Source organism: Lactuca serriola, chromosome 2 (assembly GCF_051521515.1).
Source record: "Lactuca serriola cultivar US96UC23 chromosome 2, Lser_US96UC23_V15, whole genome shotgun sequence".
Lineage (NCBI taxonomy): Eukaryota > Viridiplantae > Streptophyta > Magnoliopsida > Asterales > Asteraceae > Lactuca > Lactuca serriola.
The window spans coordinates 222,868,289-222,876,699 of NC_136409.1; the positions used below are offsets into that span (position 1 = coordinate 222,868,289).

An 8,411-nucleotide genomic window follows, 5' to 3' on the forward strand; every position below is an offset into this window, starting at 1 on the left:
CTTACCAAGGAACAATACATCAAATTTTTGCAACTTATAAATGATAAGCAGGTTAATGAGGAAGCATCTGCTAGTGCTAATATGGCAGGTACTTGCTTATTTCAAGCTTTTAGTTCCTCTCTTAATAATCAGAAATGGATTGTAGATTCAGGGGCAAATCAACATATGATTGCTTCTGAATCTCTTCTTCATGACACTGTGGATGTGTCTCAATTGAATCTTCTTGTTAGTCATCCTAATGGTACTTCTGCTAAAATAGAAAAGATTGGTAATATGAATATGACTAATTCTTTAACATTGTTTGATGTTTTTGCTGTCCCTGACTTTAATGTAAATTTGTTATCTGTTCATAAAGTTTGTAAGGACAGTAATTGTGAAGTCATTTTTAATGAACATGGTTGCAAAATTCAGGGTTTACAATCAAAGGTGATGGTGGGGAATGGTAGAGAGTCTGGAGGTCTCTATTACATGAATAGTGAACCTTCAGGTAATTCTCTTAGGGTTAATAATTCCTCATCGTTTTGTTGTGTTTCTAAACTCACTTGGCATAACAGGCTTGGTCATCCTTCTGATCAAGCTTTGAATTCTTTAAAACAAAAACTTAGTTTTGATAATGATGTTCTTCCTCCATGTGATGTGTGTCATAAAGCAAAACAAACTAGAGAATCTTTTCCTGTTAGTCAACATGTAACTTCAGGTCTTGGTGATTTAATTCATCTGGATGTGTGGGGTCCTTATAGAGTGACCACTGTAGAAGGATTTAGATATTTCTTGACCATTGTGGATGATTTTACTAGAGCTACTTGGGTATATTTGTTAAAATCAAAGGATGAAGTTTATGAGTGTGTCTTGTTGTTTTTTAATATTCTTTTAAATCAATTTGAAGTTAAAATTAAAACAGTTAGGTCAGATAATGGAACTGAATTTTTAAATAATAAGATGAGACATTTGTTTGAGTCTAAAGGCATTATACATCAAACTTCTTGTGTTCACACTCCACAACAAAATGGTGTTGTGGAGAGAAAACACAGGCACATTCTTAATGTTGCTAGATCTTTGATTTTTCAATCTGGTTTACCTCTCAAGTATTGGGGAGAAGCTGTTTTAACTTCTGTTTTTTTAATTAATAGAACTCCTACTTCTGTGTTAAAAGGAGCTTCTCCTTATGAATTGGTTTACAAGTCTTCTCCTGTTTTTGATAGGCTTAGAGTTTTTGGATGTTTATGTTTTGCAACAAAATTAAATAATTTGGACAAATTTTCTGAAAGGGCTGATAAATGTGTTTTTCTTGGTTATTCTTCTGATAAAAAAGGATATAAAGTTCTTAGTCTTGACTCAAATCTTGTTTTTGTTTCCAGGGATGTTAAATTTTATGAGTCTGTTTTTCCTTTCAAGCTCAAATCTTCTTCAATTACAAATAAATATAATGATCCTTTGAGCTCTAGTGATCCTTTTTCCTATGATGATTCTTTGTACTCTAGTTCATTACTTGATAATTCTAGAATAGATAACTTGAGAGATGTCCATCAGAGGAATGGTGCTAGTGCAGACCAATATCTGGATGAGACTAATTTGTTTGATGTCAGCAACCAGACTGGGGAGGCACATGTGCCTTCTTCTGGTGAGATGTTTCCTAGTTCTTTTACAATGTCTAAGGAAAATGGTCAAGATAATACAAATTCTCTTGAAAGTGATCAATCTATTAGGACTACTAGGTCTGGTCGTACTGTGCATTTGCCTGCTAAATTTAGTGATTATATTGTGGAAGGAAAACATAAATTTGGTATTGAAAAAACAGTTAACTATTCTCTACTGGATAATGAAAATCTATGTTTTGTTTCAAATCTTAATAAAACTGTTGAACCAAAAAATTATAGTGAAGATGCTTTAGATACTAACTGGATAAAAGCTATGAATGATGAAATGGAGGCACTTTATAGAAACAATACTTGGGAAATTACTGATCTTCCTAAAGGAAGAAAACCTATAGAATGTAGATGGATTTATAAGATTAAATATAAGGCTAATGGGGAAATTGAAAGATTTAAAGCTAGACTTGTAGCAAAAGGTTATAGTCAGCGTGAAGGTATTGATTATGAGGAGACTTTTTCTCCTGTTGCTAAAATGGTTTCTGTAAGAGTAGTATTGTCTTTAGCAGTTCATAGTTCATGGCCTCTATTTCAACTTGATGTGAATAATGCTTTTTTATATGGTGATTTATCTGAAGATGTGTATATGAGTCAACCTGAAGGATATCATTCAAAAGGTGATATTAGGGTTTGTAAACTAATAAAGTCTTTATATGGTCTTAAAACAAGCCCCTAGGAAATGGAATGAAAAGTTATGTCATTCACTTTCAATTTTTGGTTTTAAACAAAGCATGAATGATTATTCTATATTTGTGAGAAGTCATGAGAATACAATTGTCATTTTACTGGTGTATGTAGATGATATCATAATCACAGGAAACAGTAATTCTGAATTGGAAAATGTTAAGCATTTTTTAAAATCACAATTTTTTATTAAAGATTTAGGAGAGTTAAAGTATTTTTTAGGTATTGAGGTTATTAAAACTGATAAAGGTATTTGTCTGAATCAAAGAAAGTATTGTTTAGAGTTGTTGCATGAGTTTGGTATGCTTGGCTGTAAACCTGTTAAAACTCCTTTAGAAACAAATTTGGTTTTAAAAAGAGAATCAGATTTGGATAAATCTGATTGTGTTGTTAATATAACTGAATTTCAAAAACTTATTGGAAAATTAATTTATTTAACAATGACACGTCCAGATATTTCATATGTTGTGCACATTTTAAGTCAATATATGCATAAACCTCATAAATCTCATTTAAAAGTAGCATTTAGATTGTTAAGGTATTTGAAGAATTGTCCAGGTAAGGGTGTACATATAACAAAGGATAACTCATTGAATCTTACTGCTTATGTAGATGCAGATTGGGCTAAATGTTTATTTAGTAGAAAATCTGTTACTGGTTTTCTTGTATATTTTGGAAATTCTCTTGTATCTTGGAAAAGTAAGAAACAAAGTACTGTTTCACGTTCTTCAACTGAGTCTGAATATAGAGCATTGGGCTCGGTAGCTTGTGAAATAATCTGGATTTTAAAATTGTTGTTTCATTTTGATATTAATGGTTTAACTCCAGTTAATGTTTTTTGTGATAATGAGTCAGCTATTAAATTAGCTTTAAATCCTGTATTTCATGAAAAAACTAAACATTTTGAAATAGATCTGCATTTTATTCGTGAAAAAATTGAAAAGGGTATTTTGAAAATAAATAAAATTAGTTCTTTAAATCAAAATGCAGATATTTTGACAAAGTCATTGAGTATTTCACAGCATGAATATATTTCTAGTCGTTTGGGTATGATAGATATTTTTAAAAGTTAATAAATTTTTTGAATTAATGATCAGTTTGGGGGGGGGGGGTGGTGAAATAAGTATCCAATACATCAAACTTGTCATTAATTCTTATGCAGGGTAAGTTCTGTATATTTGTATTTGTATTGGGTGTGTTGTGTATATCTTGTGCAGGTTACCGGGTTTACACGCGGGTTTGTGGATAGCTCCATGGAGCTGTATACCCGAGATATATATTGTGTTCTGTGTGTGTAGATAAGTCAGTAGATATTTTTCGTGTGTGATTCTCTTTTCTCTCTAAGTCTTCTCTCTAAAATTAGGGTTTTCTCCCAGTGTATTCATACTTAGATCTAGAAGATCTTTGTGTGTAAAGTCTTCTTGAGATTCATGTAAATGTTTGAATGTGAGTGAATTTTGTAGAGAGTTTTCTGATGTAAGTAAATGTTTGATCGAACTGGTTTATAGTGAATAAACTGTTCAAGTTGGGAATCGTTGGTGTTCTTTACTTTCTTAACAGATTTCCTTGCACTGAGTTCTTAATTGATTTGTAGCGAAGAGTAGCATTGGCAAAAGGAAGGCTCACATTCTATAAACATAAGGGATTGATGGATGCATGAAATCTATTTGATGAAATGCTTGAGAGAGCAATGGCTGAAGCTGGTTACATTAAATGTGATTCATGTGTAGAGATGACTATAAGTTAAAAATATTTGTCTATAAATCAACTTTGTGTATGTTGGTGCGATGAATGACTCCAATTACTATACCACGTTTGTAATACATATCAAATGAGTTATTTGATCTTTTTTGTATAATATGTGAAATTAGAAGACGAATATGATAAATGATTCATGAATCATTTAGAATTGTTTTTTAGTTGTTGTACAAATATGGTTTGATCTATTTATCAACCATTATGTTATTATGTTATATATTGTTGTTTAGTTAATATAACTAATAATGTATATCAGTTGCCTTTTGTTTGCTAAAAGCATTGCAACTTTGTTTTTTTGTGTTACCAAAAAGATTTTAAGAGGTTTGATATATATTTTAATGCTGTACGATTTGAAAATAAAAGATTTAAGATGTTTGATTTATATTTCAATGTTGTATGATTTATATTTTAATGTTATAAATAAAAATTATTCAAATTTTCATGTTGAAAAACTTGTTAAGTTTAAAAAACCGATTTAATAAAATTCCAATTTATTTTACCAGTCTACAAACATTAAAAAATAAAAGTTTTCTACTTAGAGACTGCAGACGTTTGAAAAAACAAAAAACACCTTAGCTTCTCTCTTATATCCTCCCTTGCAGTTCTTTCCTTCCAAAAAACATAAGCCACAATCATTCAGGAAGAACATTGATTTTATATTCATTCTAATCCATCGGGTTTTGTGGTGCACTAAGGAAACATTCAAGAATATCACGATCACAACTTCTTCATCATCTATTTCATCCAATTCCATGAAACTTGGACTCTGAAGTAACTGTTTTTTCAATTACCGTTGATTAAATGTTGTCATGTGATATTTGTGGTGCACTAAGGAAACATTCAAGAACGCAACGAATCAACACTTCTTCATCATCTATTCCATCCACTCCCAGGAAGGGCGATGCCCATGTTACCTCATCTTGTTTGGTCTCATGATATCCCTAATTAGGAGTATTATTCCTAGTGCTTACAATTTCTTACATTTAAAGGTCATTTTTATAACTTCTCATAAGTTCTTTTAAATAAAAAATATTTGTTGTTACTTTAAATTTTACTTGGCATATAAGTTCGTTGTAGCTATATTTACAAAAGTGGGTGTGATGTAGTTATATCTGTAACGTATGGATACAGAAGAAATAAATTGTTTGAACTTTGAAGTTCAAATTGAAGATAAAAGATAAGTTTTACAAATCGCAAAAGACTCCCACTACTTATGGCATTGATATGACGGTTACACCGGTATATATGTTATTCTAGTTATTATTTAATTATGTAATTTTATGAGAATAGTCTATTAACTTTTTTGTGAAAACTATTAGCATAGATTTGAAACCAGTTCCAAACTGTTGTATTTGTTTGAGTCTTTTTCTCTCTATATATAATTTTTTATAAATTTGGGCTCAAATATTGGATCATAAATTGAGGCCCTCGTGCACTTCACCTCCGTCAAAATTAAAAGTGGGACCTGGTTTTGTAACTATTACTTTCAGCTATATTTATCATTAAAAAATTAGGGTAAATAGAAAAAAAAAAATACTTTTTTTACACCAAAATTCTAATTTGACACTGTATTTTCCAATTTGTTATAATTCTGACCACTTGACCGGTCAACCAGGTTACATGCTGACATCACATAATGACGTGTCAGTTTTGATGACCTGACATGTTGATATGATATGTTGACGTGTCAAAATTGAATTTTTTTCCACAAAAAACACTAAGTTTTCACTTTTTTTCGATTTTGACACTAAGTTTAGTTTTTCTTTCAATTTTGACACTAAGTTTTTTTATTCCAAAGTGAACATCATTTTTTCCAATTTTGTTCAATGTTGATAATTTTCTATTTGAAACAGTATAAATATTTTTTTAATACATTTAAACCGTATAAATGTTTTTTTTCAATTAAAAACCATAGTTTTGTATAAACAAAAGTTTTTTTTTTTTACATTCAAACCATAATTTTATGTATAAATATGTATTAGTTATATAAAAACCGTATTTTATATTAAATTCGCAACTTTAAAATGAGTTTGGAGACGTGTAACCGATCAAAACCAGTATGTCAAGTTTGCAACCCATGAAATTTTTATGGTTAGTTTGATTTTCATGATACAACTAATACATATTTATACATTATGCTTTGAATGAAAAAAAAATACCTTGTATTTAAATAAAAATGTGGTTTTTAAACGAAAAAAATATATTTACACAGTTTAAAATGTAATAATACATATATATATATATATATATATATATATATATATATATATATATATATATACGGTTTCAAATGAAAATTTGTCAAAATTAAACAAAATTTGATAAATGATGTTCGATTTGGAATAAAAAAACATAGTATTAAAATTGAATGAAAAAATTAAACTTAGTGTCAAAATCGAAAAAAAGTGAAAACTTAGGGGTTTTTGTGGAAAAAAAAATTCAATTTTGGCACGTCAGCATATCATGTCTGCATGTCACGTCATCATGCCATGTCAGCATGTAACCTGGTTGACCGGTCAAGTGGTTAGAATTATAACAAATTGAAAAACACAGTGTCAAATTTGAGACAAAAAAAAACACAGTGTCAAATTAGAATTTTGGTGTAAACAAAGTATTTTTTTTTTGCTATTTACCCAAAAAATTATGCTTCTCCAACTCATATACATGAAAAGTTATTGTTTACTTATGGAAATCATTATAATTATATTATACCTAATTAACTGGTCATTTGTGTCAGCGTGACATTTGTAAAATTAAAATTCGACTAAAAGTTAGAGTATATTACAAAAAAGTGTCTTTGTTGTCATCTGAAAATTATGAACCAAACAGTCCTCTTTATGTTTCAACTTAAATCAATTTGTCTTTGATGCTACAAGTGCTCCTTTTTCATCCGCTAATTTGTCTTTGGTACTAAAACTTCGAAGAAACGAATTTGTTCTTTGATTCTTGCAAAAACTAACACAAATTGATCGATCATTCCTCAAATTAAAACAAACAAGAGTTAATTAATTAAGCTTACTCCAACATTTTGTACTCATGGCCTGGGTTCCTTATCAGATCAATAGAATGTTTCACAAGAACAACATGACACATCAAACCAAGTCTTCCATGAACCTTAAGCTTCGTAATATCAACACCTAATCAGAAATAGAATTTTAAACAAATTAAAAACAAAAGCATAAATTAAAAATCTATCAAAACTAACAATATCCGTTAGAGGCCATATACCTATTGTTAGAATTACACAAACAATCATCATTGCGCTCTAGAAAATCTATAACGACTTGCATTTAATTTTTAATCCTATCTGAAAATCAAAGTTTTTCTTGACAAATATTTTTCTTCCGGTCTGATTGAACAATTAATTTTGTGTGCAAGTGTTTCTTATGAAGATTTACCTTGAACTATGTGAACCTCCACAATCAAATTGAAGTAAAATATTACAGTTACGCATGGACTTTTTTTTTTTTTTTTGATGATAACATAACCAATAGTACGTCTCACATTTTGCATCCATATTTTTTACGAGTTTCGAACATTTGAAAATTATATTATTAATAAAAAGACATAAATTTACTGGATAATAACCTTGCTAAAACAGTACGTATACTAATGAAATCAAATTTATACATATAAGTTAATTAATGTCAACGTCGTAACAAAATAATTAATTTCATTAAAGCAAATCGTTTATTTTTATTACATTCAGTTGTGTTTGATTGTGTAATATCATTTGTTTAAAATAAACATATAGAAAAATTAAATTTAATAGAAGCCAAAAAACAGTATGAAAATGATAAGTAAAAATACCTCTGATCCATCATAAACTCCAATCTGTTCTTCCCAACTTTTGCCATTTGTACCTCTCACATTTGTTCTTCCCACCTTGCAATTACTTTTACAATGACAATGAAGTCACTTTCAAAATCAAATAAATTTGAAAGATCCAATGATCTATATATAGAAACTCATTGAAATCAAAGTTTCATTTATACCCCTTTTATTTCTACAAGAGTTTCAAATTTGTATTTCTTGTTCAACAAGTTGACAACAAAATGTTATTTTATGAATAATAAAATAATACTTAGAAATATTTAAATTTAGTTCATTAGAACGTTTTCACCAGATAGTTTTAATGATATATTTTTAAGATTTTATACTCATTTTCTATTTGCTATTTTTTTTTTCAAAAATTATAGAGTTACATGACTTTAAAGTTTAAAATATGATATAACAAAGCTGAGGTCTACTTTAAGATTTTAATTAAATTCAAAGGAAAATTGTGAAAATTAACACACCATTCGATTTTAACAATATGTA

General features: G+C 29.0%; 1 long non-coding RNA gene across 1 annotated transcript; it reads right to left on the reverse strand.

Annotated features, from left to right (window-relative positions):
• Positions 1-7,076: 7,076 nt before the first annotated feature.
• LOC145090826 (uncharacterized) lies at positions 7,077-8,020 on the reverse strand. Its single transcript, XR_013701775.1, has 2 exons — positions 7,902-8,020; positions 7,077-7,228 (listed from the first exon to the last, which is right to left on the reverse strand). It is a non-coding gene; the product is annotated as an uncharacterized LOC145090826 (long non-coding RNA).
• Between the last annotated feature and the right edge of the window lie 391 nt (positions 8,021-8,411).